The sequence below is a fragment of the Sus scrofa genome, chromosome 5, assembly GCF_054392235.1.
Source record: "Sus scrofa isolate SSC_HxYL_T2T_F1_AM1 chromosome 5, Sscrofa_HxYL_maternal_Yorkshire_Landrace_v2.0, whole genome shotgun sequence".
NCBI classification, from domain to species: domain Eukaryota; kingdom Metazoa; phylum Chordata; class Mammalia; order Artiodactyla; family Suidae; genus Sus; species Sus scrofa.
In genome coordinates, this window is record NC_139387.1 from 15,609,499 (window position 1) to 15,633,947 (window position 24,449).

General features: G+C 36.4%; 1 protein-coding gene across 11 annotated transcripts in view; it reads right to left on the minus strand.

Moving 5' to 3' along the window:
• The window catches only part of RIC8B (RIC8 guanine nucleotide exchange factor B), a 111,311-nt gene that overhangs the window by 76,141 nt on the left and 10,721 nt on the right, over positions 1–24,449 (minus strand). The window lies entirely within an intron of this gene.

The window sequence follows — 24,449 nt, forward strand, 5'->3', positions numbered from 1 at the left end:
TGCACTTCTTTTGTTTTACAGATATGGAAACTGAGGGCCAGAAAGGTTAACTTGTACTAGGCAAGGGTGAATTAGTGGGGTAGGAAGAGGGAGAGTACAGGTTTCCTAACTTCCAGCCCAATATTCTCTGTATAAAAAGACTTATTCTCTTTCAAACTGACTAGCTTAAAATGTCTTATATAGCTTTGTTCTCAATGAATTTTTAACATCAGACTACACATAATATCAGGATGGAAGGTCATCAGTCTGAACAACTGGCCACAAGTACAGGCTCTTGTAAAAAGACTTGAAGAAGTCTGCATTTCTGCCCAGTTTCAGCCGTGCTATTTCTGAATTTATAGTACTATGGCAGTAGTCCTATGTTTTATAAACCTCAGGTTCTTTAGGCAATATGTAATAACATTTAACCATCAAATGACCCCAGAGAAGATCTTTTACTGACAACACTGATAAAAATTATCCTGAGTTCCCTGGTGGCTCAGTGGGTTAAGGATCCAGTGTCATCAGCGCTGTACATGGCTTCACTCCCCAGCCAGAGAACTTCTATATGACGTGGGCATGACCAAAACAAACAAACAAACAACAAAGAAGCTATTCCAAGTTGTAGGATTCCAAAAAGGCTCAGCTAGCATATATGATGCCTTTGAGTCAACTGCAAAAAGATGCCCCTTTCCAGGCTAACTGCAACGTGTTCCTACTGGATGGACAAATTACAAAAAAGCTCTCTTCCTCTGGGCAGCCCTGTGCCAGAACACTGGCTTGGGAAACTTGGAGCGTGGGCAGGATCTTTGCTTCCCTTTGTTCTCCTGGGGTAGGGCACAGAGTACACAAACATATGAAGTAGTCCTGGTTCCAAATCTTGTTACCACTATCTCAGAAACAATTCTTTATTTGGACCCAAAGTATACTCTATCATGAACTTTTTGAAAAACAGTTATTTCTATCTTGCCAAATTTATAAACTGCTGACAATTCTCTCAAAATTCGATGAGGAGCTTTCTTCTCCATGAACTGCAGATCTGGGTCTCTGAAGTACAGATTTTATATGTGGAGCAAATAAGTATAACCATTCTACTACCGACCATTTCTATACTTGTCACATTTTATAAAAACAACAGCAACAACTATGACCAATATAAAGTTTTACTTATTAATTATCATCAGACTTTAACTCTTTTAAAAAGAGGATATCCATGGGTCAAGCATTATGATCTTTGCAGGAATGCCAGGCCATGAGAATCTTCTCAGTACATCCTAGTCATACAGTTATGGAAATGCCAATTTTAAATGCACTATGTTCCCTAGATGAAGGAGGGAAGGAAATTAATCTAACAAACTTAAAAAAGAAAAAAACAAAACAAAACAAAACTTCATAACAATGTTAACTCTATCCCTTAACATACGTGATTAACTAGAAGGGACTTCCATTTAATGTTTTAATATCACTGCTAAAGCATTTTTTTTTTTGTCTTTTTGTCTTTTTAGGGCTGCACCCATGGCATATGGAGGTTCCCAGGCTAGGGGTCTAAGCGGAGCTGCAGCTGCCGGCCTATGCCACAGCCACAGCAATGCCAGATCCTTAACCCACTGAGTGAGGCCAGGGATTGAACTTGCCATCTCATGGTTCCTAGTTGGATTCGTTTCCCCTGCACTACAACGGGAACTCCCTGTTAAAGAATTTTTTTAATGAGTGTAGTTTAGGGGTGGGGGAAAGTGTAATTATTACACTCATTATTAAAAATATGTAAAACGGGAAATTTTCTCCGATTTCAGGTCTTTCACATCCTAGACAAAAAAAAAAAAAAAAAAATCCTGCATACTATTTCCTATGTGGTATATTCCTGAGAGTGGAGTTAGATAAACTCTGCTCCCATTTAATTTTTCCCAAGAGGTAAATCATCTGTATTCCTACTTAGGAAATATAAATTGGGTATTATAAAATATCATATATGTGAATTTGGAGTTCTACATATCTAAGAAAACACCGAAATCTTTAGCTCTTTTCTTTCTAAACCAAAAACAACAGTGACAATAAAATCATGCCCCCTTCCCCAATATGTGGGTAACATGGCTTCTTTTTTCTCCTAACTTCATATTCGAGAAAGAAAAAAAGCAAAGTCTGAATACAGATTGGAATAGCCAAGGCTATAAACCAAATGGACTCTTAAACTCTGGGACATAAGAGATTAGTGATAACTACAAAATTTATAGTTAAAAACTGCCTCATCTAAAAGCTTTAAGACTGATCTTCAGCAAAAAACTGTTTTAGGCACAGTTTTCTATCATAGTTGTTCTTAAACATGCCATTTCTCATCACAAACTTGCCTCACATGACTATTAAGTAGTTTTTTGCTATAATGTTTCCTGAAAAGTAATACCACTTGTGGAACAATGAAACCCTTCCTTTTTTTTTTTTTTTTTGTATTACAACTTAAAAAAATACATATTCAAAACCTAACAAAAGAAGTAATATTTAACAGACACACTCATTGCTCTCAATGGCACAATCATTTCTATTCAGAGTATATTATAAAGGACAAATTAATAAATCATGTATCACATTTGGATGAATCAGAAAAGTCTTGCTTTGCATAGGTACACCAAGCAAGAACACTGAAGAGGTAGCATTCTTTGATTCCTCCTTTTTTGATTGCATGCACTGCTCCTATGTTTCAAAGATACCCCCTGTATTTCACCTTTAATTTGCCCTAATGGTATTTTACTATGCTTTAACTATAAATTTTTCCAGTTGATTTCACCCTTCCTAAAACATGCCCTGCTCTCTTCAACACTTCCTGTAGCTCCCTGTTGCCCACAGAATGCAGGCTGAGGTGAGCCCAGTGTCCCCTTTCCTACTGCTGTCTCTGTTACACACCCTCCCTCTCTTCCAAGTGCTCCAAACAGACTCCCAGTCCCCTGACCATATGTCCTGAGCCTTCCTCCCACCATTCTTTAACATGACCTCCCTGTCCCCACTTCCACCAGGCAGGACCCCAATCTTTTTCTAAGGTTTAGTTTGAAGACTGAGGGGTCTAGAAGACTCCTTTGGTCTTTTTCTATACAGCATTTACTTCCAACAAGCATTTAGTTCTTTTTTACAGAATGAGCTGTTGGGGCATCTCACTCCTTTTCCAGGCTCCTTGAGCACAGAGGCTGTGTTTAATCTGTATCCAGTGGGTAGCCCAGGTGTGCTATAGCTATTTTAAAATATAAGATAACCACAAACTCCCAAAGATTACCTACTTTAAAGTCTACTACCTGACTCTCCAGTCCCTTGCAATAACTCCTCTGCATTCCTCTGCCACCTCTCATTACCATCTTCTCTTCCTCTTTTTGCAAATATAATAAATCATCATTACATAACATTTTAAGTACAAACTTTTTATTTACTCTCAAAGTATTTATTTATACAAACTTCTCATTGTTCAACTGATACTTTTTAATCAGAAAATTATTTTGATATCTTAGATAACCAGGGAACACATAATTTTTTTCATTAAAATTGACAGGAATGTTTTCTGATTTAAAAGCTTTTCACTTAGAGGTAAGGTTTTCAGGAATAAACTAAAGTCATAAAGCAAAGCTGAAATGTGTCTACAAAGCATAATTACTTCAGAGAAGCTGAGAAAAAAAAATCCCTTTTAAAATGCTCATTAGCTTGGCAGCCATGGCTATTTCCTTAAAATTGGACTGTAAGACTCATCAACAGAGACTAAACATTGAGATTCCAAACTGTTCCCTGATGTTAATACCAGGTATTGCAAAAAAAATTTTTGTAATTTTCTCTTGAATGGACATCCTAGAGTATAACACAGTAACAGTCCTCAAACTTTAGCATGCATCATAATTACCTACAGGGATTGTCGAAACACAACAATGTTGTACCTCACACCCTCAGAGTTTCTGATTCAGCAGATCTGGAGTGAGGTCAAAAGTGGGACTTTAACAAGTAACCAGTTGATGATGTTGCTACTGGTTCAGGAGCCACAGTCTGAGAATCACTGAACTACAATTAACAATGGACTGACACAAGTTAGATGTTGGGGACCAGAGGTTAACTAAGAATCACTGATCAGATAAGCACAGTAGAGCTGAAAGCCATTAGTACAAATACATTTCCTCAACTGTCCTGAAGATAAAGGTGGCATGGACAGGAATGGGATGTTATTGTCTGGTCACATTACCTTTCTTAAGTGTTAAAAATTACTAGAGGTGTGAAGCATACTCCTTGTTTAAGATCAGTGGTCCTGGGCTTGAAACTTGTTCAAGTTACCAAGGACTCTAAAACTAGAACTGTGTTGTGATTAAGAGCAGGGGCTCTAGATTTAAATTTCTTATGTTCAAAGGCTAACTCCTCCACTGTCTTCTGCTGGTGTGACCTCAGCAAGTTACTTATCTCTCTGAGCTTCACTTACTGTAAAAGTTAAATGACAGCACACATGTACAGCACTTAGAACAGTGCCTAGAATGTGTTAAGTGTTCAGTGCAGGTTATCTTTTATGTATGATTTTAAGGAAAAATCTCGACGTCCTCAAGCTTTCCATTTAAGATTCTCCAACCTGCTTTTTGAGTCTTCTCTTTCATTCTGTTCCTCTATCGAACCCTCCTCTCTAATTATATTCCTTTGAAATTACTTCACATAGCATCTTTTGCTTTCTTATCATCTTCCCTCTATGTGCATCAGTCTCCTCTGACTATTCAAGTTGTAAACACTCTCCAAAGCTAAGCTTAAAATTTACTTGATACAGTTTTCTCTAACCATTTCAGTCCCCAACCTTCTCCTTCTCCATGGAATATTCAAACCAAAATTTGTAGCAATCACTTGGCACTTAGTACATTCTTCCTGTTTTCTTTTCATGAGTTTGCTTCAACTACTAAAAGCTCTCCGAAGGTGGAAAGGACATCTTTCTTTTATGAGAGAAGAAAATGTATTGTAGTGGCTTTTGAATCAGAAAAACCTGGGTTTAATACCCAGCTTTACTTCTGTGTGATTCAAACATGTTATTTTGCTTCTCTGAGCTTCACTTTCTCATTTGTAAAATAGGAATAATATCACTCACGTCTCAGAGGGCTGCTGTGAAATAGACTCTGGGACATAATAAGCACTCTGAATTGTGACAATTACTCTATTTTTTTCATAATGCTCATAGCCCTGAGCAGAGCAACTAGCACACAGTAAGCACCCCAAATATAAACTAACTGTACTAAGAAGTTTCCTGAACGTAAAGCATTAGTAAAAGTCTATTAATGTTGTTTGCCTCTTCTCCTTTCTAAGTAGTAAAGGTTATTCTTATAATTGCCCCATTGGGTAAAAAACTCTTCTCATATGAACAGATGAAATTATATTTCTTCACATAAAGTTCTTTTTTCTGAAGAGTTTAAATTACATTCTTTAAAATGTAAAATGCATTAACTACTGAATGGAAAAAACATTCTAATTATACTACCTCGTATATTTTATATGAAGTGGACAGGAGGGTTTATCCTTAGTCAATCTACCTGATTATCAGTATCAGGCATATCAATTTAGCCTACATAGTTACACTCATCATGTGTATATAATTTTGCTTCCTGTCTTTTAAATTTAATTTCTAATGTAATTTTAAGCATTTCCACATTGCTATAGAGTCCTTATAAACATAATTTTAACTTGATGCAATATTAAATGAGTCCTATTCTCAATAAGTATTCAGCATGAAACCCAGCATAGTTCAGAAAATCAGTGGACTTAGCATCAGAAGGGGTAGCTTCATAATTTTAATATTTACAGTACTATTGTTTGCCTATGTGCTTTACAATTTACAAAAAGCTTTCAAATATATTCTCAATCTAAGGAATGCTTCCTGAGTGTTTACTATGATTCTTTAAATGATTTTCTAAAGGCACTTAACTACAAAGCAGAAGATCAAGACTCAATTGAGATCATCTGACTGCACTGTGATTTCCACTGCCAGTCCTTGATAGCACCATAGCTGTCGCTCGTTTATTAATTGTGACCTTGAGCGTGTCACTTTATTAGGCTTTCTTCTTCCTCTATACCATACATTGAGATGCTCTAAAGCAACCTGCTCCCAGCTCAAGAATGGCAGGGTTTTCACTATGAGTCTGTTAAAACTAGGATCAGCTGTGGCTTTAACGACGATACAAGCAAAACATGCTATGAAGCATATGTGAGCATTCAAATGATCTATCATGATTTAAATACTGTTGTAAAAGGTAATTTCTAAAAATATTTAAAAAAGAAAAATCAATTTTTATATACAAAGAAAATGCCGTTGCTTATAATACAGATACCGTAGTTGGTTTATTATACTTTGGCAACCAAAAAGAAGTTGTCAGAAAACACTTTTGAGGAGTTCCTGGAGTGGCTCAGCGGAAACAACTCTGACTAGCATCCATGAGGATGCAGGTTCAATCCCTAGCCTTGCTCAGATGGTTAAGGATCTGGTGATGCCGTGAACTGTGGTGTAAATGGCAGACTTACAAAGCGGCTTGGATCCCGCATTGCTGTGGCTATGGCGTAGGCCAGCAGTACAGCTCCGACTGGACCCCTAGCCTGGGAACCTCCATATGCCATGGGTGCGGCCCTAAAAAGACAAAAAAAAAAAAAAAAAAAAGGAAAACACTTTTAAGATAAATTCTATTCAGAAATATCTGCATATTGGTGCCAGTTCACAAACTGTTACTAGACCATGTCAAAATAGATAAGTAAGTTCAGAAAGGTATAAAAAGTTAAGAGTATGCATTCAGAAACCTTTACAGCAATTAGACTTTGCTATGACATCCAAGGATGTGATTATTTCTTTAATAGTTCATTTTTATTGTACTTTACAAAAGTACCAGTTTTTTTTTGTTTTTTTGTTTTGACAAACTAGGGAAACATTAACAGACTAACAAAAAACTTGGTCCTTCATCATAAATAATGTGAGAAGCACTGTTCTAGAGAATGTATTTTATCCTATATGTTTTCTTCAACTATGTAACGAAGGTAGTAAAACTAGCTCAGATTCCAGATAATAAGGAAATAATACAAAGCCTCACAAATATACTTACTAAGACTCTGTTTAACTGTTAACAGAGGTGACAGTGTTAACATGGTGAAAAGTGATAGATGTCCATCAAAATCCATTCTCCCTTTTGCGAATATAAGAACTGAGGCAAGACTCATGACTGCCTAGCTATACCATACTCCTCAGCTCTTCTTCATGGCCATAGGAGTGTGGACACATACACCCTTTTCAGGTTTAAGTCATTAAGACAATGGTTATGCCTTCTCTCCTTTCTTGTCCCCTTCTGCAGCCCAGAACCTGGAAGTGGCAACCCAGTATTGGCTAATAACCTGACAAATTTATAAAGAAATTGAGTCACTATAAACACATGGAGCAGAGCTACTCACCTGCATGTTGATGACCTCAGAACTCTTAATTGGAAAGGTAATAAACACCTATATTCCTTAACTCACTTCCTTCTTGGAGGCCTTTTGTTGCAACAACTTAGCTTTACATTTAAATAAGAATGCATTTTTGAAACATGGTATCCCATCAATGCCCCATACAGAACTTCCTGTATCATCATTCCATAAGTAACAGAAATTATACTTTATCTCAATAGCTAAGCAAATACTCTCCACAACAAATACCAAGAGTTAGACCAAGTTGGCCCGTCTGTGTCATGGCTGGTTTGTATACTCAATTGTTCATCTATTCATTCATTCATAAGAATTCACCAAGTGTCTATTTAATAAATCCAAGATAAAATGGATATGATAGTATCTACTTCATAAGGTGGTTGGGGGAATTAAATGAGAAAAAAGTGTATTGCTGCCTTAGAATAAAATAAACAATAAATGTTATTTACCATTATAACTACAATGTAAGCTCCATATGGTGTAATAGATATGAGTTTGTCCAGTCATACAGACTTCACTTTGCTATTTATTACTTGAGAGATCTGGGCAAGTTATTTGTTTTTTCTGAGCACAAGTTTCATTACATGTAAAACAGAGATAATACTCTATGTATTACAGTGTTGTTTATTAAATGAGATGATGGTACAGAGTAAGAGCTAAAATTGTGCATTTTAAGAACAAGACCTATGATTAAAGATCTCAGCCAAGAGCAGTTTCTTGAAGGAGGCTTGTTTTTTTTAATTGAAATAATAAGGCTACATGTAGATTTGACATCTAGTTTTTTCCCCAACATCAGTGATTAATAAAAGGATTTAATGGGCAGGGGTTCTCAAAAATCTTTACTATTAGTTGATGAAATTCCAGTAAAGATTCATAATTAATTTAGAATAAAAATTGGCCAATAACTGAACAACCAAATCTAAATGAAACAGTGAACAGAGAGAGTGAACACTACAAAAGACAAGGACTAAACTAATGTTTGTTTTATTTATAAGAAACAGGAAGAATGCAATAACTTTCCCGTTCAAGTTGGAAAGAAGGGCAGGGTACACACACAGCACAGCCAGTGAGTTCAACTTGGCAGTAACCCTATGATAACCACAGGCTAGAAAAGAGTCCAAGAGCCAAACAAAATGAGTATAATTTCTAGAATCAGAATATTAAGAGTTAGAAAGGGCTACAATGACTACTTAACATCAACAAACAATAGCAGTGCAAAAGCTTTGATAAAAAAATGGGTTTAGGAGTTCCCATTATGGCTCAGTAGAAATGAATCTACCTAGTATCCATGAGGATGCAGGTTTGATCCCTGGCCTTGCTCAGTGGGTTAAGGATCCGGCGTTGCTGTGAGCTGTGGTGTAGGCTGGCAATTGTAGCTCTGATTTGACCCCTAGCCTGGGAACTTTCATACTTCTATGTTCCATGGGTGCGGAACTAAAAGACAAAAAAAAAAAAAAAAAAAAAATGGATTTAATGGGAGAGTAAGTCTGGAAAATCTATAAGGCTTAGTAAAATATTAGGACTGAGCTGCAGTTCCAATTCAGCTCCTAGCCCAGGAACTTCCAGATGCCACAGGTGCAACAGTAAAAATAAATAAATAAATAAATAAATAAAATATTGATTATAGATGTACTATGGAAAAGAAACTTGTTTAATTTTCTAAAGCTGGTATTTCCTTTATTTATTTGATCATAGAATCCATTCTGCAAAAAATATCTAATAAGGTATTCAGGACTAGGAGATATTTATTTTATAGATATAAAAACTTACTCCCAAGGAAGCTAAATGATCTGCTTATGGTAGCAGAGAAAGCTACAATGGGAAAGGGGACTAAGGTTATTATCTGACTCCCAGTCCTACTCTCTTCTCATGTTACTGGTATCTGACGATAAAGCAAAAATGAATGTTCTAACATTCAAAGCAATTTTGTGTTAAGCTAGGTCTGTGAAAGGAATTACTGAGGATTGACTTTTTTTCTCCTTAAATAAAAAGACTTAAGTCCTCAAACATGGTTCTATTCCTCTTCTTCTTACTGTTTCTGTTCTGCCACTGTAGTGGAAGTGAAATACCTATCCTTATAGCCTACCACTCTCTCTTTAATAAGAATGGATTGCCCCCACCCCTATGTTCTTGCCCATTATGTCTACAACATTAGCTGCATGCTTGATTTATGCTCTCACTGCAATCAACCAGTGCTCCTACAGTGATGGAATAGGACCCTGCTCTTAAAATAGGCACATTCATCTGGGAGAGAGGGCACAGTGCCAAGGATACATAAAGTCACAGGACAATCCTAGTGCATCCTCTTTAACCACTGTTTTACTAAAAGATTTATCAAGGGTGGTGATGGGGAAGAATTTCTACATGAAAATAAATGAACGCATTACAACTCACAATACAAAAAGTCACACGAACTTTTAGGATAAAAAATTAAATGTGAAAGCAATTTTGTAGTTAAGGCAGGATCCCTTAAATAATGCCTCCCTGGACTCAAGGTTATGCCTACACGTCTCTCTGATGGATGTCACTGGATATATATTCCACAGGAATCTAATTTTAGTTCTTAACTGGAGCTGAAGGTCAGCCACCAAAATCTGATAGTTCTAAACTTTTGCCCTCTGTGTACAGCAATGTTGTATGTGTGTGTGTATGCGCGCAAGAAAGGAGGAGAAAGACAGAGGTATTAAATTCTAAAATAAGCTTGCTATAATCAACAATTACAACAATGCAGTCAATTCCTGAAGACAGACCTAATTCAAAAATTGTATTTTAGAAAAACATTAAATAATTATTTCCAGGATTCTACAATGTGCTTTTAACAAAGGTTAGAGAGGATTCTGGAGGTCAAATTTGGAATTTCTTTATAAAAAGCTAAAGATGAGATTTTCTAAATGAATACAAATGCAGCTGGGTCCATTTATATTTAGCTTATTTATATCTATACAGTTTGGGGTTTTTTCCTACTTGTACTGTGGGAGGCAATGGTAACTGTCATTTTTTAGTTAAAGGATACTGTCCTAGTGAGTGAGGTTTTACCTCACTTTCTAAATTTCACCTCTAGCTCCCCTTCTTGCATATGTACATTTTTTTTTTTCTTCAGTAATACAATCTTTCCGGCTATGTTCTATATCATAGTGATCCTGCCAAAAGACTGAAGAGAGAGTTCGGAGTAACAATTATGTAAGTTTGGCTCAAGCTTCTCTGCTAATTAGCAACCCTGAGAAAGACATGTTGCATCATCAAGAGTTCATTTACAGATGGGAAAGGCAGCTTAGGTGTAAATGAAAACTTAACAACCAATCAGCTCCCTTTCCTTTCTTGACTCAGGACAGAAATGGGCATGTCAAAACTTTGTTTTTCTTTAAATATAGTACCAGTCAACACTACTTCTCTTACTACTTAAGTAGGAGTCTTTATTTTTCAGACAGCCCTCTTTTCCACTACCTATGCAAAACATATTTTAATATTTTAATTTCACATACTGGCAAATAGAGGAGCATTATCATTTGCCACATTTTAATTTGCCAAATAAGGGAACATCAACTCATTTAATCTTTAGTGAGTACTTAGCCACATTACAGTTTATGCAGTACACTAACAAGGCTGGAAGACGTACTCTATCACAACATATACTCTGTATCTTGGTGGCTGATGTAGATCCTGGTCCTATGAATCTCTACAGCTTTTTGCCTTTTCCAGTGTGTCAGTGTCTCTCCCAAATACAGCCTTTTTGGAATTTCCTTATTCTGTCTCCAATGCCATGTACTCTCCAATTCTCAAGTACTCACTTTGAACTAGTTACTCTATCTCTAAATCCCTAGTTTTCAGCTCTAGTAGCCCAGGCATGTGTGAAAGACAGAGGCTCTGATGATAAGCTGATGTTATGGCCTAAATATTTGTATCCCCACTAAATTCATGTTTGAAGCCCCAACTCCAATGTGATGGGGCTTTGGGGAGGTGGAGTCATGAGCAAGCAGGCCTGGTCTTATGGGATTAGCACTCTTTTAGGAAGAAACATCAGGGAGCTGGTTCACTGAAGTCCCCTCTCTGCATAAAGAGCAGGAGGTCAAATGAGTACACAGTGGGATGGCAGCTGACTACAAGTCAAGAAGGAAACCTACCTTACCAAAGCCTTGATTTTGGACTTCCCAGCCTCCCAAACTGAGAAATAAATTTCTTTTGTTAAAGCAACCCAGTTTTTGGTACTTTGTCAAGGGAGCCTAAGCAAACTAAGATAGTTGAAAATAGCGACAACAGGGAAGTTGTCTCAATGAGATAGTAGTGATTTTAAAGGTCTTCAAAGGCACAAGAACACACTAGCTGTAACTGTATAGCAAAAAAAGTACAGAAACACAGTTTGGGTTCTAATTCCTAGTTCAACTATTTTCTGAACTTGGATCAGGAGCAATTTACTTATTCTATCTGAAGCTAAATTACCTCATGTGGAAGATAGAAATATATCTATTTCACAAGGTTACTGTGAAATATCTATTTATATTGTTAGTATTATATTACTTAATAGCATCTGAGACAACATATCATAAGGCGTCTTACAAGTTATTTATTGGAAAACAGTACAACTGAAGTTAAAAAAAAAACACCAGGGTTCAAACACTAGTTTGTAGCTAGTGATCTAGGTAAATTTCTTGAACTCACTGTGCCTCATTTACTTATACCTAAAAATAGGAATAACATCTAGGGGTATATAAATATTATATATGAGATGATATATTTTAAGATCTCTAGCACAGCGCTTGGGGTAGAACTGAGGCTCAAGCACATGACATCATAAAGATGGCCAGATAAACCAACAGATCAAGTAACATTAACACGCACATTGCACAGGCACAACAGGGCTAGGAAATTTTTATCTGTATTTTGCATCTAATGACAAAACCCCTTGAAAAGGAAAGGAAAATAAATACAACATTGCAATTTTGAATTAATTTTCTAGATTCTATAGTGTCCATTTAGAATCTTTAGAGTCTATAAATGAGCACTTACGTGCACAGGACTGCTATAAGCATCTAACCTAAAATGCTCCCAATTTAAAATTCAAGTACATGCATAATATTCAAGAGAAATAAATTTTAACTGGTGACAAAAAGTTTATTTTGGGTTGGGGAACTATAAAAGCAGATGACTCAAGTTATATGTATTTCAATATATTTAAACTATATAGTAAAAGATTGAAGGAATAAACTACATACAGAGAATTTAGCCAGAGAAAGCTTCTTGATAAATGTGAGTGCTGGGCAGTAAGTAGGGGGAAAAAAGTGAAAGAGATGGAGCAGAAGGAATAGGAAGACAAGCTAAATGGTAGACAATGGCAGAGGCAGAGAGGGATGTGGATAAAGTAGGAGGATCAATTAAAGCAGATTTAGAGTTCATACAAGTAAAAGCTTTCTAACAATTAAAGTTATCCAACAGCACAGTGGCTGCTGTGAGCTTCCCATTACTGAAAGTATTCAGAGTGTTATAACCCTCAGCACAAGATACCATAGAAGGAATCACTGTACTGGAAGTTCCCTTAGAAGCCACCCTGCAATCATGATCACTGAAGACAGAAAAGGAGACAGAGGACCTAGTTTGAGTCCCAGCTCTCCCATTCATTAATTATAACTTTAGGCAAGTCAACCTCTCAGTTTTTCATCTACAAAAGGGGAAGCTGGGAACACTGGAAATGTCTGTTCAGCCAAGAACTCCTTCAGGTCCTAATTAGTCAAAGATGTACATGTTCTCTACTTTCCTTAGTACACAATCAAACTTTGTAACAAAGAGCTAATTGCTGAGAAAAAGAAACTTAACATTTTAAGCAAAAAAATAATAATCATAGCGAAAAAAAAAAAATCTGCACCACGCCTAACTCCTATAGGCCAAGCACTATACTGCTCATGGGAAGGGCATATCCTTAGTAGTTATCCTGTCCACTCATGCTGCAAATCATGTGCTTCTGTTTTCTGTCAATTGTTTTAAATAGTTCAATGTCAAAGCTTTGTTTATGCTCTGCATCAAGTCTCATATTTTGGATGCCTAAAATCAGAAAATGAATAGAATCGATTCATAAGCCATACAACCAGTCAATTCAATTATTAATTGAGTGGCAGTATGGTGCAGCACATGGGCTGTGGCAACAGACTGCATAGGCTAGAATCACATCCTCCCACTTCACTAGTTTGGACAAGTAATTTCTTTGTGTGCCTTAGTTTCCTCATTTCTAAAATAAGTAAGATAGTAGTACCTACTTTATAGCTTTGTTGTGAGGATTAAATGTGTTAATATTCAAATAATGTTTGGAATGATGATGGATATGTAGTATTTAAGACAGCTTTATTGGTATATAATTTACATATCATAAGGTTTACCCTGTTAAAGTATACAGTTAATTGGTTTTTAGTATGTTCACACTTGTGCAACCATCATCACTGTTTTAGAACATTCTCAATACCCCAAAAGAAACCCAATACCCATTAGCAATAATTCCCCATTCCCCTATCCCGCACTAACCCTTGGGCAACCACAACCCACTTTCTGTCACAACAAATCTGTCTAGACATTTTAGACATTTCATACAAATGGAATCGTACATTATGTGGCCTTTTGAGTTCAGCTTCTTTCACTTAGTATAATGTGTTCAAAGTTCTAACATGTTTTAAGCACTTATCACTTCACTCTTTTTTATGGCTGAGTAATATTCCAGTGTATGGATATAACACATTTCATTGGCCCATTCACAGACTGATGGACATTTGGGTTGTTTCCACATTTTAGCTATTATAAACAATACTGCTGTAAACATTCAAGCACAAGTTTTTGTTTGGCCATATATGTTCATTTCTTTTGGGTAGATATTTAGGAATGCAATTGCTGGGTTATTTAGTATCTCTGTTTAAACTTTTGAGGAAATGTTAGAATGTTTTCCAAAGTGGCTGCACCACTTTAAATGCTGTACCAAATCAGTAATGTATGAGGATTCTGATCCCTCCACATCCCTGTCAACACTTGTATTATCTAACTTTTTTTATTTCAGCCATACCAGTGACTGTAAACCAGTATCTCATTGTGGTTTTTGATTTGCACTTCCTTGAAGATTAATGATGAGTATCTTTTCATGTGTTTATTGGCCATTTGTATATCTTCTTTGGAAAAATGTCTATCACATCCTTTGCCCATTTAAAAATTTTGTTGTCTTTTTATCAGAGTTCTTTATAAATCCTAGATACAAGTCTCTTATCAGATATATGATCTGCAAATATTATCTTTCATTCTGTGGGTTGTCTTTTCACTGTCTTGATAGTATCCTTTGAAGCGCAAAGGTTATTATTATTATTTGTCTCTTGTCTTTTTAGGGCTGCACTCACAGCATATGGAGGTTCCCAGGCTAGGGGTCAAGTTGGAGCTGCAGCTGCCAGCCTACACCACAGCCACAGCAACACCAGATCCAAGCTGTGTCTGCGACCTACACCACAGCTCATGGCAATGCCGGATCCTTAACCCACTGGGCAAGGCCAGGGATCAAACCCACATCCTCACGGCTACTAGTAGGGTTCATTAACCACTAAGCCACAATGAGAACTCCTGAAGTACAAAAGTTACTGATGATGCCCAATTTATTTATTTTTTCTTTGGTTGCCAGTGGTTTGGTGTTATATCTAAGAATCCACTGTGAAGTCCAGGTCAAGAAGACTTATCCTCCTTATGCTCCTTCTAAGAGTTTTATGGTTCTAGATCATGCATTTGGGTCTGGTCTATTTTGAGTTAATTTTTGCATAGAGTGTGAGGTAAAGGCTCAACACATTCTTTTATATGTGGCTAGGTGTCTCAGCACCATTTGTTAAAACACTTTTCATTTCCCACTGAATGGTCTTATACCCCTGCCAAAATTAGTTGACCACAGATATGTGGGTTTATTTCTGGACTCTTAATACTATTCCATTGATCTATACTTATCTATATATCTATCCATCCACATATCTATACATAGTTTTTTTCTAAGACCCACAGTTGGTTCAATCTGTGGATGCAGAACCACAGATGAGAAGGGCCAATGATAAAGTTATACATGGATTTTTGACTACTCAAGGCATTGGCACTGCTAAGCCCCAAATTGCTCAAAGGACAACTGTATTTATGTTTATCTATCCTCATGTCAATACCACACTGTCTTGATTATTGCTGTTTTGTAATAAGTTTTGAAATTGGGAACTGGGAGTCCTCCAAGTTTGTCCTTTTCAAGATTTGTTTGGTTTGTCTATATCCCTTGCAATTCCATGTGAATCTCAGAACTAGCTTGTCAACTTCTACAAAGAAGCTACCCAGGATTCCAAAAGGCTTCTTTAACTCTATAGGTCAGTGTGGTATGTAGTGTCATCTGAGCAATAGTAAGTCTTCAATCCATGAACATGGGATGTTTTCCCACTTGTTTAGATCTTCAAATTTCTTTCAACAATGTTTTGTAGTTTTCTACAAAACTGAGGTACTTTCTGAATCTGAGTTATTTCCTCAGTTGTTCTTGGTTAGTATACACATACCTTACAGTATTAACTCTAGATTTATATTAATTACCGAGATACAGTAACATTACTTCTATATGATGCTATTCCTTTCCCTTCTTTTGTGGCATTATTGTTATATACATTATACGTAAATTATCACTTGATATATAATTTTGTCTTTTTTTATATTAATCCTGAAAAAACTTTCCTTGAAAAAGACACAAGCACCAGCATGTTCATTGTAGCACTACTCACAACGAAGAAAGACATGGAAACAACCTAAATGTCCATCAACAGATAACTGGATTAAGAAGATGTGGTATATATACACAAAGGAATACTACTCAGCCATAAAAAAGAACAAAATAATTTTGTCTTTTAAAGTCACTGAGAAGAAAGGATACGGAGTATGTATTTACAGTTTTTGTTATATTAGTCTTATTTATAATTTCTGGTTCTCTTGATTTGTTCTTGAGGATTAGAGTTACCATCTAGTGTCACTTCCTTAAGTCCAGTACAGCTTTGCTCTTATCTACCTTTGTGCCACTTTGGCAAATATATCACATTTCCATGTTACTGGCTGAACAATACACGTGCACACACACTGTTTTATACAAATGCTTTTCAGTTGAGAATAAATATGCATTTAAATTATCTTTATCAGTTCTCTTCTGTTTCTTTCTCTTTTTTTGGCCACACCTGTAGCATGTGGATGTTCCTCGGCCAGGGATCAAACTTGCACCACAGCAGTGACCTGAGCCACAGAAGTGACAATGTTGGATCCTTAACTGACAGACCCCCAGGGAACTCCTCTCTTTTGTGTTTTTGTATGGATTTGAATTCCTATTTGTGGTGATTTGCTTTTGGTGAGAAGAACTTTTAGTATTTCTTGTAAGGTGGGTCTGGAACAAATTCACCTTTTCACTCATCTAAACATGTCTTTACCTCTGGTGCAATGGTAAAAGATAGTTCTTGGCTAAGGTTTTTTTCTTCAAAGAAAAAAAGAGCTCAAGCTCCATGAATATATCATCCCATTGCCTTTGACCTATACTTGTGATGAGAAGTGGCTGTGTTCCCTTGTAAGTGACAAGTCCCTTTTCTTTTGCTTCTTTCAAGATTTTCTCCTTGTCTATGAGTTTTGGCATTTTTACTCTGATTTTTCTGTTTGTGGGTCTCTTTGAGGTTATCCTCATTATTAAGCATCCTGGATATGTATGTTGTTTCCCAATGAATTTGGGAAGTTTTTATATATTATTTCTTCAAGTATTTTTTCTTCTCTTTTCTCTCCTTCTTATGGAACTCCCATTATGTGTATGTTGGTACATTAATGTTGTCTCAGATTGCTCTGAGGCTTTCATTTTCTTTATTCTTTTCTCTGTTCTTTTCTTTACACACTATTGATTTAACTTCAAGTCTGCTCATTCTTTTTTCTGCCAGGTTGAACCCAATGTTGGGCCTCTTTCAGTGATTTTTTTCCCAGGTTATTGTACTTTTCACTTTCAAAACTTCCATTTGGTTCTTCTTTTTTTTCTTTGTTTTTCGGCTGCCCCATGGCACATAGAGTTCCTAAAGATTGAATGCTACAGCTACAGCAATGCCAGATCCTTAATCCACTCTGGTGGGCTGAGAATTGAAACTGCATCCTTGCCACTGCAGAGACACTGCTGATTCGGTTGCACCACAGAAGGGACTCTTCTTTTCCTTTTAATCATTTCTATCTTTGTATTGCTATTCTTCACTTGATGTGACACTGTCATCAAACCCTGCATTACTTCTTTAATTATGGTTTCCTTTAGTTTTCTGAATATATTTGTAATGTCTACTTTGAAGTCTGTTAAATCCAACATCTGGTCATTCTCACAGGCAGTTTCCCCTGCCTGCTTTCCTCCATTGTATAGGTCCTTCTTTCCTGTTTTTTTGTTTATTTGCATGGCTTTTTTTTTTTTTGAAACTGGACGTTTTAGATAATATATTATAGCAACAATGGGTATTGCCCCTACCCTCCACAATTTACCATTGTTATTTGCTTGTTTATTTGCTCAGTGACTAGATGAATTACTTTAGTTATGTATATTCTCCCCCTTGTTCTCTGCAGATGTAGCTCCTCATAGGGCTCATTCTTTAGTATGCCATGGTCACCCTTGATGACAGTGGCTTTGGCAGGCCTCTCTTTGACTTTCTCTTTCCCTGACCACACCCAGCTGTTATGCTCTACTAACTGCAGGCTGATTGATCTATTGTCTTCAATAGTGTCCTGGGGCATAAATTGCTCTACAAACTGAACCAATTTATAGGGCTCCTCTGAAGGGATAGTTCCTGAGGTGAGTATTTAAGATTTGTTCTAAACTACAGGAGGGTTCCTCCTCCCTGTCTTTCTTCCCTTCTTTCTAGCAAACTAACCAGCCTTCTGGTTAGCCCTCTATCTCCAAGGAATCTGTCAATCTCCTCTCAATTGCCTTTCACAACTTATATCCTCAGGCAGGAACTTCAGGCTGTTGCAAATTAAGTTTGTTCCTTGGGGGAGAGATTCAAAGCTCAGTGTTAATACGCCTGTTTGTTCCTCTGGGCAAAGTTCCTAAGCCTTGGTTCTGATGCTGAGGACAGAGATAATAATATTCTTCTTTCTGGGTGACACCTCCTTAAGAGCTCAATGGAAGGGGACAGAACTCCTCAGCTTGCCTCTCCCAGGGTGGAACCTGTATCCCATTAGCCAGGGAAAAATGCAATTGGGACTTCAATATTTTCAGTGGTGCCCTACCCATGGCAGAGCTTCTGTCCCATGAGTGGGGGCTGGGTGAAAGGCGAGAGAATCCAACTCTCAGCTGTACTCACTCTTAATTTAGTCTCAGCAACATGGAGCTGGGCAAGTCGAGAAATGCTGACTTTATGCCTGTCCTTACCAGGCAGAGAGCCTTTCAACTGAAAGCTGAAGGAAGAGGGAGTTCTGTGTTCTTGGCTGCATCAGTTTGGAGGAGAGTTTCCATCTCACTCAGCTGAGAGAGGGGAGGGAGGGAGCAGGTCTCAGTTCAAATACCACAGACTTTCACTTTCTGACTTTTTCTGAGTTTTAGTAGATTTTTCTAAATAAATGTTCCTTCACTGACTGTATGCTCTTAGGACTACTTCCAGAGTCTTTAAATGGTTGTGTTTTTTTGGGTTTTGTTTTTTTTTTTTTTGATTTTGTTTTTTTTTTTTTTTTTAAAGTTTCCCTGGAGAACAGATTCATAGAACTTTCACAACTGTCATGGCTGGAAGCAGACCCTCTTGATGAGTTTTTAATATGAGAAAAAGGATCCGAAACCTTCTCAGAGAGAAATCCTAAAAAGTGATACATACATGGACCTAGAGATTATCATATTAAGCAAAGTATAAGTCCAAAAGAGAAGGATACATAACATGTGATATCTCTTCAATGTGGAATCTAAAATATGACACAAATGAACATATCCATGAAACAGAAACAGACTCACAGATATAAAGAACAGAACTGTGGTTGCCAAGGAGAAGAGGGTGGGGGAGAGAAGGATTGGGAATTTGGGATTAGCCAATGCCAACTATTATATATAGGATGAATTAACAAGGTCCTGCTGTATAGCACAGGGTACTATATTTAATATCCTGTGATAAATTCACAATAAAAAAGATATAAATGTGTGTAACTGAATCATTCTGCTGTATAGCAAAAGTAAACACAACATTGTAAATCAACTATAATTCAATATAATTTAAAAGAAAAAAATTGTAAGTGAATCATATAAAATTATGTATGGACTGTGACATCTATGGCTTACTAAATCAGAAGAGTGTTCTATTCTTTCTTCCTACATGCAGTTCTTCAATACCAGAGCAAAACATCATCTAAAATTTAAAAATGGAATCTGAAATGAAGTTTTAAATTGTTTTATTTTTAATTACTGTGAGGTATTTATCCTGGCCTATGATATAATTCATCCCTTCTAGTTAAATTTTATGCCAGATCCCAGCTGGACAGGAACTTTGTTTTTTGGCTATACCCACAGCATATGAAAGTTCCCAGGCCAGGGATCAAATCTGAGCCACAGCTGCAACCTATGCCATAACTACAGCAATGCTGGATCCTTAACCCCACAGTGCCAGGTCGGGGACTGAACCTGCACCTCAGCAGAGACCTGAGCCACTACAGAGACAACGCCATCTCATTAACCTGGTGCACCACAGTGGGAATACATGGACAGGTACTTTAAAAAGTAAAAGATTTAGAATGCTTTTGGTCATGCGTGTGTTTGTGTGTTTTAAAGAAATAAAAATGATGAAAATGATTATCTTTAAAGTTATTGGTTTCTAAGTGAGAACTATACTTGCATCATGTATCAAAGTATTCCCTAAGGTGAAGACATCAAATAAAATTTGAGTCAAATCTGAAAGACATAAAAAGTTCATTTTGATTGGTGTTTAACAATTTCAAATGACTAAACTAAGTATGAAGGGATTTCCTAACAAGCATTCATGCCTCAAATTATTCCTAAGCATGGATTCACAGTATAGGATTGATGGCTCTATCTTGGCATATTTTCTTTGGGAGACTCTAATATGGAAAATTACCCATTCATTTTCTATAGTCAACAATAGCAACCCTCAGTATGCATCTGTAGCTGAGAAAGTGCCAAACCAGGAAAACAGCCAACTTAGGAACTAAGGCCTAACACAGGACTTGGCACATAGGAATTTCTGAAAAAATATTTGTGGATTAGAGATGTCTACTATATGCCAAGTACACCTAACTTTGGGGGCAAAAAGTAAAGAGAAATATTTCAAAGGGCAGCATGAATTTTTATGTTCAAATAAATTTATTTCACTCCATAAACTGGCTCCATAAGTGATATTATCTCCAGACCTAAAGAGCATTTTTATGTTCCCTCAAAAGGAACATGTAAGATAATCATGAAGGTTTAATTTAATTTTAGAGAAAATAAATGATTTTTTAAAAAAGCAGTGGGGAAGCTCCCATGTGGAGTAGCGGGTTAAGGATCTGGTGTTGCTACAGCTGTGGTATGGAGCGAGTTCCATCCTTAGCCCAGGAAATTTCACATGCTGTGGGTGTGGCCAAAAAAAGGGTATTGGTCTTTGGTTATGCCCCTAACCATGCTACTATAAAAGAATATAATATATAAATATATAATATAAACATATATAATTATATTTTCATATCACTTTAATATACTATAACAGAAAAGTTTTAGATACAGAAAAGATAAATTAAATACCATCCATAGTAATAATACTCAGATAGCCACTACTTAGTGAACTTCTTTGCAGACATTTTTCATTGTATAGTTTTTAGTAGTTTTACATGGTTGCAATCATACTGTATGAATACTTTTCTATTCTATTCTGCTTTTTCAGTAAACAACATTATGAAATGTGCTTGAGATTCTGCTATCTAGTAAAGAGAATATCAAACTCAAAACCAAACAATATATACAAGTCATAGGAACTGGCCTCCACTTAATCTCCAAGTTCCCTTTATTAATTTAACAGGTGTTTATTATAGATTCCTATTCTGTGCCCCATGCAGTGCTGGGGAATGAAAATACAAAGAAAAGTAAGCCAGAATTTTTGTCCTCAGAGTTCTCAACTCAGTAATTACCCTCTGCCTTCACAGAAATATGAGCTTACCTATGTGAGTTTAAGGGTAATGAAATAAATACTTGAAATTTAACTATTTTTAACTTCACTCTTTTGAGGAAATTACTATTACCTAAAGACTTATACAACAATGAAGTTTTCTGTATTTGACATGGTTGTATTCTTATCTTACAAGTAAAAGAGCTACAATTCTTTCACTCATTTTATGACATGTATTTTTCAAACTTTATTGCAGTTAATTCTCTTTATTGGCCTTGAAATCAGTTGTGGTTTAGAAACCAATATAAGGAGTTCCCACCGTGGCTCAGTGGGTTAAGAACCCAGTATATTGTCCATGAGGATACAGGTTTGATCCCTGAACTCAGTGGCATTGCTGTGTTTGTAGCTCTGATTCAACCCCTATCTTGGGAACTTCCATATGCTGTGGGTGTGGCCATTAAAAAAAAAAAAAAAAGGAAAGAAAAAAAATAAAAAACCTAGAAACCAATATAAGAGCTTTCATTCCCTCAAGATGTAAATTTTCAGATTATTATCATATACCCCTCATCCTACATATTTGCATGATATATTTGCTTACGTGCTGGTAATCATAGCCACAAGATGTAAAGCAAATGTTCAATAAGCACAGGTGCTTATATCCAAATATACCATAAGCCACATGCACCTGGAATTATTCACATTCTTTGCACAAACATTAGCAGTTGTATCCAACTTTACTTCTCTGGAAAAATTTAAGCATCCCTAGTTGGTAATTTTCTTTGATATTTTCCAATTTAAGTCTAGTTGCCTAAATGGTGTCTCAAGGTATGAAATAAGAGATAAAACAAGGTACTGAGTCATAATTTCAAATGTTCTGAAATATGCCTCAAGTGGTAATGAGTGGGAGCTATGGAGCACTGAGCAATGAAAAAGCTGCATAGAATAGCCAGAAAATCTGTTCTCTAGTTGAGGCTCCACCACTTACTAGTGACATGAGTGTTAGCAAGTACATAAGCCTTGGTTTTCTTATCCATAAAAGTGAGATGGTGATACTATTGCCACACTTACAGCATTACTGCATTACTACTGCAAAGCAAATCTTTGTAAAAATACAAAACTCTACATAAGTATTAGGAATTAGGTCTAAGGAAAATTAATTTATAACCAATTCCTAAAAAGCTCATATAATCAAGTTTTATTTTTTGAAAGGCCCTGTTCCCTTACATTTACTTTTAAGTTGCCACAAAGGTTTCACATAAGAGAGGTGTTTTTCAGAGAGACAGCACCCACAGTTTATTGAAAGGGGCACTCGTGGCAAGCTCCAGAGACATGTTTAGCAAAGAGAGAACTAGGGCAGCAAAACAAATTGGATGGTAATTTGAGTTCCTCTTACTTTCAGATTGGGTTTAATGTGAAGACATGCCTACTGTTCTATGCCCTTCTACCCTAAGAACTTAAAAATCTGTTAGGATGTAGACCCCTTAGAAAAGTCCAATAATTTTAATTTTAAAATCTTTTCAGGGCCTTAGGCATGAAAGAGTCATTAATGGTTTTAACCCTTGGAGACTGAAATGGTTTTGTTTGTCAATGTTTTTCCATTAATGAAGATTACCTAGCTAGGTCCCTAATGACATCTGTTTGTATCAGAACTCCCAGGAAGCAGCAATCTATACACTAAACTGAAAATAACACCAGTATAGCAGTTACTATCACCAAAAATCTAAAAGGCAGTAAAAACAACACTTTTAAAAAGTTAGGTTTTAATACTATCCTACAGGAAATAAACATGCTTTATTAATAACTGTATAGGAAAATTTTCTTCCTTAACTGAAACTTATCATGGAGAGGGGGAAAAAAAAAATCTGTCTTAATGCACTTACTCTTGACTAAACCAAATAGCATCTGCCTTCCTATCATGAATACATTTTTTAAAATAGTCTTTTTAACATCATGCTCCTCTTTTTTTTCTACTTAACTCTCTCTCCCATTGGCACATAATGGTCCGTCTTTCTCCTTTTTCCTCTGCCTCTCTCTCTTTACCACAGCATAGTATTTCATTATGTAAATGTATGGAAAAGTTTCTTCAAATATTCTCTAATTTCTGGAGACTTTTTTTTTCCAATCGTCTGCTATTTTGTACAATGCTTCAATGAATAACTTTGTTTACTTTAATCTATCTACAGAACAGATTTCTAAAAGTGACACTGACTAGTCAAAGGGCAAAATGCATCTGTAAATTTTGGTAGATACTGTCAGTTTCTATTCCATAGAGACTTGTGTCATTTTGTGCTCTCACCAAATAAGTAAAGTACTTATTTCCTGAAGGCCATCTATAAAAATACACATGCCGGGATCCCATCCTCCAAATTCTGAGTCTAGATATGGGTGGGGCCTGAGCAGGCCTATCTTATATCTTTCAGCACACCCCTGGCTGAAAACCCTGTTCTAAAAGGTACTCCAGTATTGTTTACATTATTCAAGTCCAAAAGAAAGTCAGAGTTAGATTCTGAAGCTCCAAAGTTTATACTCCATGTCATTCATTCAATAAAACTTTTGGAGAGCCTATTATATGCTGCGCACTCTAGATGTTAAGGATATAAAGACAAATAATAGTATTTGTCTTCAGGGAGTTTACAGAGTCTAACAATGAGAGACGGAGATATATAATTAAGAGACACTATATAAGCATAGTATTAGAGATTTACAGTGAATTTTATAGTTATACTGAAAAAGGGTACTTCACCCTATCAGGTAGACAAGAGGAGGCTTCCTGAAGGAGGCGCTCCTCTAGTTGAGTAGGAATTAACCAGGTGAAGAGGAATACAAGAGGGAGAGGGAATTTTAGGTAAAAAAAACATATGTGAAGGTACAAAACAGGAAACAGAAGGGATGTGTATGTGTACCTCTGGAAAGATTTCTTAATTGCTAGAGCGTAAGTTCCGT